Genomic DNA, 14167 nt, shown 5'->3' on the forward strand with positions numbered 1-14167 from the left:
CCTTCCGCAGCCTGTAGACATGATTCTCCTTCCCCTGCACAAGAAAACCAGGAGGCTGTGAAACATAAATCTCCTCCTCAAGAACGCCATTCAGAAAAGCAGACTTGACGTCCATCTGATAGACAGGCCAACGGTGATGAGCAGCAAGAGCCAAAAGCACTCGGATGGTGGACATCCTAGCTGTAGGAGCAAAAGTCTCAAAGTAATCCAATCCTGCACGCTGGGCAAAACCCTTGGCAACAAGCCTAGCTTTATGCTTGTCCAAGGAGCCATCTGCAAGATATTTGGTCTTAAAGACCCATTTCACACCAATCACCTTCCGTTTCGCGGGACGCGGAACAAGCTCCCACGTATGGTTTCGCTCGATGGAGTCGAGCTCGGCCTGCATAGCCTGTCTCCAAATATCCTGTGCAAGAGCCTCCTCCACAGTGGAAGGCTCGGAATCCTGAAGAATCTGTGACATAAGAGCATAGTTTACACATAGTGAACTGTCCCGCTGGGCCTGTAAACGGGCTGATCGACGAGGACCTGTAGAAGAAGCAGGAAAGTGAGTAACACCTGAATCCTGCATAAGCCAGCGATACCATAAAGGAATCCTGAGAGACTCCTTCTGTGAGGGAGACCGGGGGGTCTCCGGAACCTGTAAAGCACCCAAATCGGAGAGGGACTCCCCCTCACCAAGTGAAGGTAAATCCTCCGCATCTGAAGAAGGCTGTATATCCCGTGAAGATCCCGAAGAGGCGGTAGAAGAGCTCGTAGAAGACGAAGGCACATCCACCAAAGGGGAAAGGGAAGCCGAAGGAGGAGGAATAGGGGGGGTGCTAAGGGTGATCCTGGAAGGAAGTGAAGGGAGAGAAGGTGGGGGGGGGGGGGGGGGGGGGGGGGGGGGGGGGGGGTCGGTCGATGATGAAGAAACATCGGAAATAGAACCATCAATCGGATCCTCAGAGGCCGAAGCCTCATCAAAGATCACATCCCTGCTCACCTCAACCTGCCGCGTCGTCGGGTCGTACAGCCGATATCCCTTCGAGGTCGTACTATAACCAACGAAGATAAGCTTTCTCGACTTAGAGTCGAACTTCGTCTTCCTCTTCTTCTTGTCCACATGGACAAAAGCATCGCACCCAAAGATGCGAAAATGGGACACGAAAGGCTTCTTTCCAAAGAAAGCCTCATATGGAGTCATGTCCTGTAATGCCGAAGTCGGAGAGCGGTTGCGTATATGCACCGCTGTAGCCACCGCCTCACCCCAAAGGAAATGAGGAAGACTCCTATGCTCCAGCATAGATCGGGCCATCTCAATCATGGTCCGATTTGCACGCTCCACCACACCATTCTCTGATGGTGTGTTCGGATGAGAATACTCCACCCGAATACCATGATCCCTGCAAAACTGAGAGAAAAGGTGAGAAGTGAACTCTCCACCGTGATCAGCTCGAACACCACGGACTTTGGAAGTTGTTTGGGTCTCCACAAACACCTGCCACTCACAGAAACGGGAGTACGCCTCACTCTTGTACTCCAAGAAATAAGGCCAAACATAACGACTAAAGTCGTCCACAATCAGCATCAAATACTTGGCCTTCCCAAGGGAGGCCGTGCCCATAGGTCCGCAAAGGTCGGTATGAACCAACTCAAGCGGTGAAGTAGCCCTTCGAGAAGCAACCTGCGGGTGAGGCTGCCTGTGCTGCTTGCCCCTCAAGCAGCTAGGGCACAAAGTGTGAAGAGGAGGGAAATCAGGAAGTCCCTCCACCATCTTCCTCCTAGAAGCCCGACGAAGAGAATCAAGGTTCAGATGACCATACCGAGCATGCCAGAGCAGCCCAAGCTCATGGGAGGTCCGCGCAGCCAAGGCTGTGAGCGTATAAAGCCCACCCTCCTGTGTACCTGTCCAAAGGGCATCACCTGTAGAAGCATCCTCCACTGTGACTGCATCCCGAGTAAAAATGACTCGGGTACCTAACTGAGTAAGACCATGCACAGATAATAGGTTAAAACCCAAATCAGGCACATAGAGCACTTTGGCGGAGGAAGACCGCCTGTCAGAAAACATAGGTAAAGTCCCCACTCCATGAACAGGAACTGTAGAATTGTCACCAATGGTGACTGTACCCCCTCTGGAACGAAGATCCTGAAGCCAATCCTGACGGAAGGTCATATGTGAAGATGCTCCACTGTCGACGAGCCAAGGCTTCTCCTGTGTGGTAGAAGCTAGGCCAGTGTCTTCCTCAACAAAGAGATGCACAAACGCAGATTCTGTTGTTGCTGGGGCCGCCTTCGAGTCCTTCTCCTTAGGCTTCAAATGGAGATACTTCTGCCAACAATTCTCCTCAGGATGAGTGCCCTTCCCACAATGGGGACACTTGGGCTTCTTCTCCTTCGCATCCTTCTTATCTTCCTCCTTCTTGTCCTTGGACTTCTCCTTCTTTTGTTTCTTCTTCTTGCCACCACCTGTGGCAGCCGTAAATGCCTTGGTGGAGCCACTGGCTCCCACCTCTTTGAGTTGCTCGTCATGCTCCAAGACAAGCGGGAAAAGCTCCTCCCATAGGAGTCTCACGGGTTCTCGTAGTGATGAGGCTGGTGTAGAAGACATCATATCGGGGTGATGGCAACTGAGTCAATAGAATCATCGCCATATCCTCAGACGATATCAGACGACCAAGAGAGGCTAGCTCGCCTCGCATATCCTCCATCTTCGTGATGTGCTCCTTCATGGAAGAAGAACCATCAAGACTGAGCATCCACAACTTCTTCTCCAGGGAAATCTTGTGGGCAAATGTCTTGTGTTGATACAAAGACGCAAGCTTTGTCCATACTTCCGCCGCGGTCTTTAACCTGTGAACATGTACAAGAACTGAATCATGGAGACTCATAAAAAGAAAGGAACGGGCTCGTGAGTTGAGCCTATCCCATAAGGCTGCACGGTCCATTGAGGTGCCATCGGACGAATCCACGGGAGGTCGGTCGATGGGCGAAGAAACAAGATCCCATAGATCAAAGGTATCAAGAATGCAAGCCACCTTGCATGACCATAGGGAATAGTTGGAACCATCCAACTTGTCTTCCTTCGGAAAGGAAGGGAGAATCGACACCTGTATAGAGGGGATCAAGGAAGGCATCCGCACAGTGGATGCAGTCTTCACTGAAGAAACCTTCGCAGTAGATGGAACCTTCTGAGATGCATGGACTGAAGAAGGACGAGTGCGAGGAGGGTCTTCCCGATGACGAACTTCACGATAGTCCCGCCTCCGCTCAGAGGAATGATGAGAAAGAAGCTCATCCTCTGAGTCTTCAAAGCCTGAGAACTAGTAAGACATCTTCCAATCTGCAAAATACCAAGAAAGTTGTGCCGCTGACGAAATAGGACCAACAGTGTGGTCACCAACCACCAAGATCTGCAAAACGCAAATAGATCTGATGCAGAACACCAGAATCGAGACCACCAGCACCGGAAACTTGCCCAGACAGAGGTCACCTACAGGATAGGAGCAGTCGGGGTAGAAGCGACCTGCAAAACAACAAAACGCAAGCTGGAGGAGGGTCGCCCTGCAGCAGAAGAGGTCGCCTGGCAGCAAACGCAGGGTTGCTGCGTCACTGGATGACGTGGCAGCCCCTGTGTACAGCAAACGCAGGCTGTACAGCCTTCTGATGCAGTCACCTGGCTAGAATAGACCTGTTGGCAGCTGTCTGAGGGAATCGCCTAGCTGTTGTGGAACTGTGGGCAGCAGCAGTAAGGTATTTCTCGCGTCCTCCGTGCTCTCAATCAGGCGATGATACCATGTGAGAGTGCGCAGCGAAAGAAGAACACGAACACAGAGGAGAGGAGAGAGGAAGCAGAGAATGAAGGAAGAAAATCTGCACTGACTGAGATGAATGCTGAATACACTGGAATGGACAGAACAGTCCCTGCACGCAGCCCGAAGCGTCAGTGAGGGAACCACGACAGACTCGAAACAGAGGCAGCACCAATGTCGGAGACGGAGACCGAGACGGAGGGAGGAGTGCTGAACCTGCAGAGCATGAATGAGATGAATGCTGGACTGACTGGGGGGGCAGCTATAAATAGCCCCCAGCCAGAAAACTGGCCGACCTCGCCAGATCTGGTCCGACTGGCCAGTTCTGGTCCGACTGACCAAAATAATGGGCAGTCACCCCAAAAACAGCCCAGATCTGGGCTGTAAAATACCCAGGGCTACATGCTGACTAAAGCAACCTGAAAACACACTGACAGAGCTCCTCTGTCTCCTGTCAGACTCTGACAGGAGCTCACAACCAGGAGATGACAGACTGAGACTAAATAAGAGCAGGCTAACAGCATCTTCTTTAGGAGGAACTTCAAAAGAAGCTGTCTTCTACTCAAATGCTGGAAGAGGTAGAGACAGAGGTAGAGAAGGCCGATCTGGAGGCCGTGGTAGAAATCAGAATATGCAGCAAACTCAAGAAGACCAGTCCTATGGAGGAGGACGTGGTAACTCTAGAGGCAGAGGGAGCCAAAGAGGTTGTGGTGGATAGCAAAGAGGCCAAAATACAAACAGCAATGTTGAATGCTACTACTGTGGTAAAATGGGTCATATGGCTAAAGACTGCTATAAAAAGCAGAATGACATGAATGGAAAATTGCAACAAGGAAATTATGCATCTTCTAGTAGACAGGGTGATGACAGAAATGAGCATTTGTTTATAGTACAGCACATGACCAATTCTGTGACAAGTGCAGAAAAAAGCAATGATGTGTGGTATGTTGACCCAGGTGCATCAAACCACATGACAGGTCATGCGCAATGGATGCAGGATGCAAGGAAAATGGAAAAACCAAGATTTGTGGAGACTGGTGATGATACTCCACAACCTATTGTGCAGATTGGAAAAAATCCTTTGTCTATGCAGGATGGGAAAAAAAAATACATGTCCGATGTATTTCATGTCCCGAATATCACCAAGAACCTGGTTTCAGATTTGTGGAGACTGGTGATGATACTCCACAACCTATTGTGCAGATTGGAAAAAATCCTTTGTCTATGCAGGATGGGAAAAAGAAATACATGTCCGATGTATTTCATGTCCCGAATATCACCAAGAACCTGGTTTCTGTTGGTCAAATGGTTGACCAAGGCTTGCAGGTCAGATTTAATTCTCATGGATGCTTTGTTGAGGATATGAAAAATAAACGTCGCTTGATAGCAAAAGGAAAGAAGAAGAGCAGAATGTTTACGTTGGATACAGACATGTCTGAATTGAGTGCAGCAATGTTTGCACATGGGACCGGTGTAGTTGCAAATATTGATATCTGGCATAAACGCATTGGTCATGTTAATGTACAACGACTTAAATCAATGCAAGCCCAAAATATTGTTGCAGGATTGCCTAAATTCAAGGTTGTAGAAATGCATAAGGTATGTGAAGCCTGTCAATTTGGAAAACATGCAAGAAAACCATTTCCTAGACATGTTCAAGAGAGTAAGAAGCCATTGGAATTAATCCACTCTGATATGTGGACTACTAAAGCTGCATCTATTGGAGGCTGTCATTATTTTGTCACTTTTATTGATGACTATAGCAGAAAAGTTTGGGTGTATTTTATGAAAAAGAAAAGTGAAGTGTTTAGACATTTTAAAACTCTTAAAGCTATGGTTAAAAAGAAACAAGCCTGTAAATAAAATGCATAAGGTCAGATGGAAGGGAGAGTACCTCTCAAATGACTTTGCAAGGTTCCTCTAGGAGCATGGCATAAAGCAACAATATTCATACAGTCATATCCCACAACAAAATGGAATTGCAGAAAGGAAAAACATGCATATTGAAGAGGTATCTCATGCCATGCTCAATGAAAAAGACCTACCAGATTTTTACTAGGCTGAGACAGTTGCTACAGCAGTCTACATAATGAACAAGACTCCCACTGCAGCAATACATGGCATGACTCCAGAGGATAGGTATACTGGCAGGAAACCAGATATTTCTCATTTGAAAATTTTTTGTTGCGTTGCCTATGTTCATGTGCCAGATGAGTTGAGATCCAAGTTGGATCCAAAAGCTGAGAAGTGCATCTTTATTGGTTATTCTCTGCAGCAAAAAGGGTATAGATGCTATAACCCTTCTACTCGTAAGTTTACAGTGAGCAGAGATGTTTTTGATGAGATGAGTAGCTGGTATAAACCAGTAAATGTGATTGATAATGTAGATGCACAAAATGGTAATGCTACACAGAATTCACAGCAGCAGTCACAAGATATTAGTGGACCTAAAGCGTCCTCTAGTAGTGGTTCACATTCTTCGCCATGGACATACAGATTGAGATCATGAGAATCTTCTCAAAGCAATGCAGATAGTGGTATACAGATATCACGAAAAGGAAAAGAGAAGATAGATCAACCCATGTTTGATGTGAATGCAGGTCACTCTTATGTGGATGGTGAATCCAGTTGCTCAGAACAGAGCATTGATGAAGTTGGGTATTCCTTCTATTGTTACACCTGGAGTAAGGAAGACCAGGGATGTTTTGAGAGCACCTAAGAGTGAGCCTACTTTGCGCAGGTCTACCAAAGCTAGGTATCCTATGGATAGGCTAAAATATGATGGATTTACAGCCATTCACTATGCCTATATGGTCAAAGTGATACACGAACCAGAACCCACTTCTTTTGAGCAAGCCATGAAAAAAAAAATGGAAGAAAGCCATGGATGAAGAAATGGATGCCTTGGAAGCAAATGCTATATGGGAATTGATACTTTTGCCTAAAGATAAGAATGCAATTGGTTGTAAGCGGGTTTATAAGGTGAAGTACAATGCAGATGGTTCTGTGAACAGATACAAGGCAAGATTAGTAGTCAAGGGATATGCACAAACATATGGCATTGATTATGAAGAAACATTCAGTCCGGTTGCAAGGATGGCAACCGTAAGTGCAATCATTGTTATGGCTCCATCAAAGGAATGGACTTTACATCAGATGTAAAGAATTTCTTATATGGTGATTCGCAAGAAGAGGTATATATGGAGCAGCCACCAGGTTATGTGCATGATGTTCATCCTGAGTTTGTTTGCAAGTTGAAGAAAGCCTTATATGGCTTGAAGCAAGCACCTAGAGCATGGTCTAACAAGATAGGACAGTATCTTATCGCTATTGGCTTTCAGATTTCCAAGGCAGATTTCTCACTTTATGTGAGAAAAACAGATAAAGATATTATGATGCTTGTCATTTATGTTGATGATTTGATTATCACAAGTGATAATGATGAAGATATCCTTCATGTGAAAATGCTATTGAAACAGAAGTTTGAGATGAAGGATTTGGGAGAGCTGCGTTATTTCTTGGGCATTGAGATGATTAGATCACCAAGTGGGATACGGCTCTTGCAGAGGCAGTATGGATTGGGCATGATGTCCAAATATGGGATGACAGGCTGTAAGCCTATTTCAGTTCCTTTAGAGCAGAATGTGAAGCTGAGTGCAGATGCAGGTGAGCTTCTCGAAGAACCTACTATGTACAAACGCATAATAGGAAGTTTGATTTATATGACTATTACCAAGCCAGATTAAAGCTATGTTGTTGGATTGGTAAGTCAGTTTATGCATGCTCCAAGGAAACCGCATTTGGATGCGACTAGACGCATACTCAGGTATGTGAAGTCCACATTGCAATATGGACCATTTTCTGAGACTGGGGTTCAGATACAGTTGCATGGATACGCTGATGCTGATTGGGCTGGTAGTATTTTTAATAGACGATCTACTAGTGAATATGTGTTCTCTTTTGGAAGTGCTGCAGTCACTTGGAGCAACAAGAAACAGCCTATAGTTCCTTATCGAGCACAGAGGCTGAGTACAGGGGCGCAGCAATGGCTGCATGTAAGGTAGCTTGGTTGCATAAGCTACTTTATGATATACATCAGCCTACAGATGGGCCAGTTGTCATTTATTGTGACAACATGAGTAGTATACACTTGGCAAATAGCTCAGTTTATCATGCTAGAACAAAGTACATTGAGGTGCATTATCACTATGTGCAAAAAAGGGTTTTACTAGGTCTTATTGATCTAGTTTATGTCAGCACAAAGGATCAGGTAGTTGACATATTTACGAAGGCATTGGGCGCAGAGAAGCTGCGCAAGTTCAGAGACCTGCTTGGTGTGCACGAATTGGGATTGAGCTCGAGGGGGAGTGTTGAGATATCGAGCTCCACTCGTGATATGCCAAGGTGACCGTTGTGCATTTATGTCACCGACTTGTTAGCTGCAAATGCGGTTGGTACACCGCCCATGAATAATAGCTAGATGACAATTATCCTTATCTACTCTAGTTCGTGGCTCAGTTAGTATACCACCTTAGTTAGTTGAGTTTGGTTTGAGACCCATATATAGGGTTCTTCTATTTCTTTGTACTAGAGTTCTTTTGGCTTACGCAACTAAAAAGAGGAAAACTGTTTTCAGCCTCCACCTTTGTGTGTATTCCCCCATTGTGTAAGTGAGAAAGCTACAAGTGAGACTCCTTCCTTCTCTCCCACAATCTTGACAACAAACTCTTTAAAAACTTAGGCACATGGCCATGCTTATGCAGTTTTATCTACAAGTACAAGACAAGCCAAGCAAAAGAAAAAGAAGAGGATGAAGTTGGAGCCATCTTTCGATACAACTTTTGTGGAGAAGCGTAGAGAACATCCCATGTATCCTCATTGTTGAAAAACCTCGCACCTTGCACAAAGAAGTGCTAGTGGATATACCCTCACCTTTGCCCGGGAGTAAAGGGTGGATCTACATTGGAGCCTTCATCTACCTCTACTTCGTCACCTATTTCCACTAAGTCAGTGTTTCTACACATTTATCAAGTGAAGGAGCCTTCTTTGTCTATGGATGCTACATAACATTTACTATGAGTTTTTACTATACAAAACCTCGGTATACTTGCATCCCTATTTGCACTTCAATTTCATGTGTGTGTTTTTGTTTTGGTGGGGGAAGGTTTCATTAACACACCACCACACCCCCCCAAAAAGGTGTTTGCATATGATGTTGCTTTATTCAACAATATTCACTAGAACTGATCAAAGGGTCACAACAGCCATCTTATTGCACTGCACATGACTTAATCCCCAACAAAATTCATGGGGAATCAGACATTCAATCAGCACTCTCGTGTGTCTGTAAGGGTGGGGTGATAGTTTTTGGTTTTTGTTTTTTTTTCCAAACCGAGTTGACAACATTGACTAGAACTGAATCAAAGGGTCAACCATCATATTGCACCGCACACAACTTAGCCCCTAACAAAAATGAAGAGAAATCAGACATTCAGTCAGCACTCAAGCACCATAGCAACAAACATATTCTCAGTCATGTGAAATTCATCAATCCTGTTTTTGACAGAGTTTAGACAGACATAAGATTATCTAAATACTAGAGTCGAGCCATAGTTCATAGCATGTGATTTCTCTTTCAAATATACAGCTCTGAACAGCATAGGTAAACTAAAGGTCCTGCAATTCTATAGTGATATAAACAAGGAAATGCCACAACGTGCACAGCATAAATGCACATGTACTCTCCTCTATTGTTTTGAGGCTCCAAAGTTGCAATTTATTGGTTCCAAGTTGAATGAGAGGAAGCCATGTTTAGTATAGACAAGCACACCCTTCTTAAACTGAGAAGATTCTGTAAACCAGCTTTAGCTTCTAGAAGCCAGATGTGACCTCAAAGTAGTTATCAAGCAGCTCAATAATGTATGAAGCTCCCCTCAGAAACTGTTTAAACAGATTTTAATGGCCTGTACCTTACTTGCTGATGTTGTTCAGGCGCTGAAGCGAGAGAATGACCGCCTGTCCTCCCAGCTGGTTATCTCCATGTGCAACAAGAGAGACAAACAATTGCTGCACCACTGAGAGCCCTGGAAAAGAACCTCCCATGGCCTGAGCTTCTTTCAATGCTGTGCCAAGGTCTTTTACCATGTTCTCTGCAAATCCTCCTGGTGTGTAATCCCCATCAACCATCTTGGAGCCAAAAAGCTCCATAACCCTAGACCCCGCGGCCCCTGATGATACAGCTTTCAAAAAGAGGGCAGGATCAAGGCCTGCCTGTTTCGCATAAATCAAGCCCTCGGCCAGACCAGTGAGATTTGCAGCCACGCTGATCTGATTCCCAAGCTTGCAGCTCTGCCCTGTGCCAGCAGGCCCCATGTGTGTGACCGTACCCATGCAACGAAATAGTGGATCCAATTTCCGCAGCGCCTCTGCATTGCCACCCGCCATGAACGACAGGGTGCCCTCGCAGGCACCAACGTCGCCGCCAGAAACGGGCGCATCGATGGCATCAACGCCGCGGCTGAGGGCAGCATCGAAGATCTCCCGTGCGAGGGAGGGTTCGCTGCTGGTGCTATCGACTAGGAAGGTTCCCGGGCGGAGGCCAGCGAGAATGCCATTGGGGCCAAGGACTACCTGGCGGACGTCACGGGCGGTCGAGAGCATGGTGAAGACGACATCGCTGCGTTGGGCGAGGGAGGTGAGGGAGTCGGCACGGGCGGCGCCCTGGTCGTACAGCGCCTGGGCCTTGCTGGGGGTGCGGCTGTAGACGATGATCGGGTAGCCTGCCTTCTGGAGGTGGAGACACATGGGCAAGCCCATCAGGCCTGTGCCAACCCACCCTACCCTGAGCCTGCGGCATGCTGCTGCAGCTGCCATGTCTTCTTCCTCAACGAAGGGGGAGGAAGAAACTGCTGTGGGCATTACCTCCATAGCCACACCGTCCTCTCGTTTTCTTCCTTCGGTAATTACAGTTTGCCTGGTTACACGACCAGCCGTGAGGGACGCCCAACCCTCCAGAAAAGAGCCAAGCACCTGAAGGGCTTTTGCTGGTCTGAGTTCGAATCCCAGGGACACACTAGTCATGAGCTTCAGTGTTCACCCGTGTAGGGACACACTAGTCAAAGTACTTCTTTAGGGGTTGTGTGTTCATACTTCTTAACACATTGAAGAGGATATGAACTATTGTTTACGTACTAAACAAGTGAACTCCCCGTCCACTTTTGGGCAAGGATTCTCCTCTCCTTGTTTGTAAAGTGACATACAAGGGTATACTTTTTGTATTTGTAGCCAATAAAAATAATATTATTATTTTTTTCGTTTTTTTGCAAATTGTATCCTTTTGGTGTGTAAAGGCTTTGTGCCCATATCCGCACCCCATTTCAAAACTTGCATACCCACACTTTGGACAAAAAGTGGACGTCCATCATTTGGTGTATAACCAGCCTCACACCTATTTGATTATCATTCTTCCTTGTCACCTGTTTCTTGCACTTTGGGCAAGGAGTGGGCATCCATCATTTGGTGTATAACCAACTTCACGTATGTTTGGTGATCATTCTTTCTAGTCACCTATTTCTTGCACTTTCAATAGGCCATTCTTGTTGGTTTCAACAAGTCACCTAGTGTGTGGTTGATCACCTCTTTCCTACAACCTATTTGTTGAGGGCTTGGCTCCTTTTAGCAAAATCATGCATTAGGCACCTTCAAAGCTGAATATTTCTAGATATCATCCATCTATTAACCATAAAGGATGTCATCCATCTACTACTCAAATCTTTTGCTTCAATAATCATGGCATCTTCTAGGCACTAAAGGCTTTGTGTTTCTACAAGGTTCATCTCTTACTATGTGGCATTGGGTTCATCTATTGCTTTAACAATTATATGCTTGGATGCATCCCTGCTTCATTGTGTTTGTGCAAATCAAGGAGCTATCGGCAACAACAAGTGCTCTCTCTCTCTCTCTCTCTCTCTCTCTCTCTCTCTCTCTCTCAAAACGCATTGCTACCATACTCTAAATTTACAAATAAGGCAAAGATCATGATCATGCATCATGTGTAGACACTTTACATAAAATGGATTTGGTACCATCTGATGTAGGTATCCTATATGATTGAAAATTTGATTTATATATTGCTGTATAAACTAGTGTATAGATTGATGTGTCAGTTATCATGTATAGATTGATCCAAGCACCATTTATGCCTAAAATGTATTCATAAGAGTAATGCACTATAGATGTATAAACTTTCATTGGGTGAGCAATGGGTTCTTATTATGCATAATCTAGATTTATCTAAGTACCATTTATAGTTGATATTTATTCAATAAGCAATTATAAATTGTCTTATCCTTTGATGTTCTCAACCATGAGTGGTGTAGCTAATTGTTGAATATTTGGCTCATACTGTGCATCATTTAGAGTGGCTTTATAGTGCTTGATGAATGAATTATCATGTAGACTTACGTATGTTCCATGCATTATCTAAATTTATTCGTGCATATAAGTTATTACAAATTGCCTTGAATCTAAGTGACTTTGACTCTAAATGTGACATTGGGAAAACATTTATCCATCAAGTGCATGCAAGAAGCGAGCATTTTCAGCGAGCTTTTCTAGGCAACCTCCATTCCTTGTTCCATGCAGTCCACTTATTCCTCCTCTTCTCCTAGGCACATATCAAGCACCACTACTACCCCCCACTATCACGAGTGCGTGCGAGAAGCGAGCTTTTGAGCAAGCTTATTTGGGCAACCTCCATTTCTTGTTCCACATAGTCCACTTATTCCACCCCTTGATTTTTTTGACCTCCATCACCACTACCACAACAACTTCCTCCACCACCACTGCCACTGTCATTGCCGCCATTGCCACCACCACCATGCTGCCTCCACTACCACTACCACCATCTCTGCGGCCGCCGCCAATACTGTTGCCACCTCCACCACCACCACCATTATCACCACCACCTCCACGATTGCCACCACTACCTTCACACACACACACACACACACTCTCTCTCTCTCTCTCTCTCTCTCTCTCTCTCTCTCTCTCTCTCTCTCTCTCTCTCTCTCTCTCTCTCTCTCTCTCTCTCTCTCTCTCTCTCTCTCTCTCTCTCTCTCTCTCTCTCTCTCTCTCTCTCTCTCTCTCTGTGTGTGTGTGTGTGTGTGTTTCTCCCTCTACGGGTAGCCACTTGGTGTTTTTAGAACTTTAATTTCAATGCATTGATAACTCCCTCCCCTCCCCCTCTCTTTCCCTTCCCCTCCTCTCCCCAACAAATATGATAGAAGACAATTCATACAAGCAATCCAAATGTACATTTATATTGTGTCAACTCTGGAAAATGTGCTTTTGCTTGTCAAATTAAGAGAGATAAGTTCACCAAAGGCTTGCCATCCAAATGGATTCTATAACGGTGACTCTCAACAAAATAAAATGTGGTTGTGCTAAGAGGTAGTGTTGGCATTGCATTGCTGGTCACTATATAGGTGGTGTTGGAAAAGTTCATCCACTTCCAAATACAATGTGTAAGTTTTCTTCACTGAGTGTAGGTTGGTTTATAAACATGTTGGCATTTGCATCCATTTCAAACACTCAGAGGTACACATACTATAAGTGCTTGCATGCCAAATATGCTTTTCCTTCTACGGCACGGTCCATGAAATCCCAACAATTACATGTTGGATTCTTTGCGTTGTGCACATCATAACACTCATGCATGACACTTGAGTTAGCTATGTCTAGTTTGAAAACCTCATGCTTCAAGGCCTTCACCACCGTGTGGCCCTTCATAGTTGCATCTAGAGCCAACGCTGAGTCTATTCTTTTCCTTGCAAGTTGTGAAACACCTTTTCGATATCTACACAAGCCCTCGTTAATATCTGCCTCTTGTGCCACCTTTTGTAAAACAAACCCACCACTCTCCAACATGTGGATTTCTTCTACGGTTAAATTAGTGCCTCGTGCCACTAGCCATACTTGTGGAATCTTGGGCGGTGCATGTTGAATGTAAGAATAAATGTTCCATGTATGGTCCAAACTATCATTACAAAACAACATGAACTGGTGCCGCATTCCATGTTGATTGCTAGCTTCTCCTCTTGAGCTAGACCACTCCATGATGCCCCAAAATAAACATGCAGGCACCCCATGTGACGTATTTTTTATAGGTTTTTTACCTTTTCCCTCTCTAGCTCCCAACCATCCTTGACATTGTACATGACTGTGAGCTGGAATCCTTCTTAAAGCCCAAACGGTGTCGTGAAGGACTGTCTCCACCACCATTTCCTCCGAACAATTTGTGATATTGCCCTTGATTAGTCGGAAGGCAAAGGGTCCTCAAATTTTAGTTTTCTTGTACCCTTTCTTCTAGGTAT

General features: G+C 45.3%; 1 pseudogene across 2 annotated transcripts in view; it reads right to left on the reverse strand.

The window, feature by feature from the left end:
- Positions 1-10849, reverse strand: part of LOC148024663 (putative 3-hydroxyisobutyrate dehydrogenase-like 1, mitochondrial pseudogene) — a 39470-nt pseudogene extending 28621 nt beyond the window's left edge. For both annotated transcript variants that reach the window (XR_015693331.1, XR_015693330.1), the window contains exon 1: positions 9764-10849. The product of XR_015693331.1 is annotated as a putative 3-hydroxyisobutyrate dehydrogenase-like 1, mitochondrial pseudogene, transcript variant X2 (transcript). The remainder of the gene's footprint in view (positions 1-9763) is intronic.
- Positions 10850-14167: the final 3318 nt, after the last annotated feature.

This window comes from Lygodium microphyllum, chromosome 15 (assembly GCF_053477565.2).
Source record: "Lygodium microphyllum isolate KBCC chromosome 15, Lygodium_microphyllum_v1.1.10, whole genome shotgun sequence".
Lineage (NCBI taxonomy): Eukaryota > Viridiplantae > Streptophyta > Polypodiopsida > Schizaeales > Lygodiaceae > Lygodium > Lygodium microphyllum.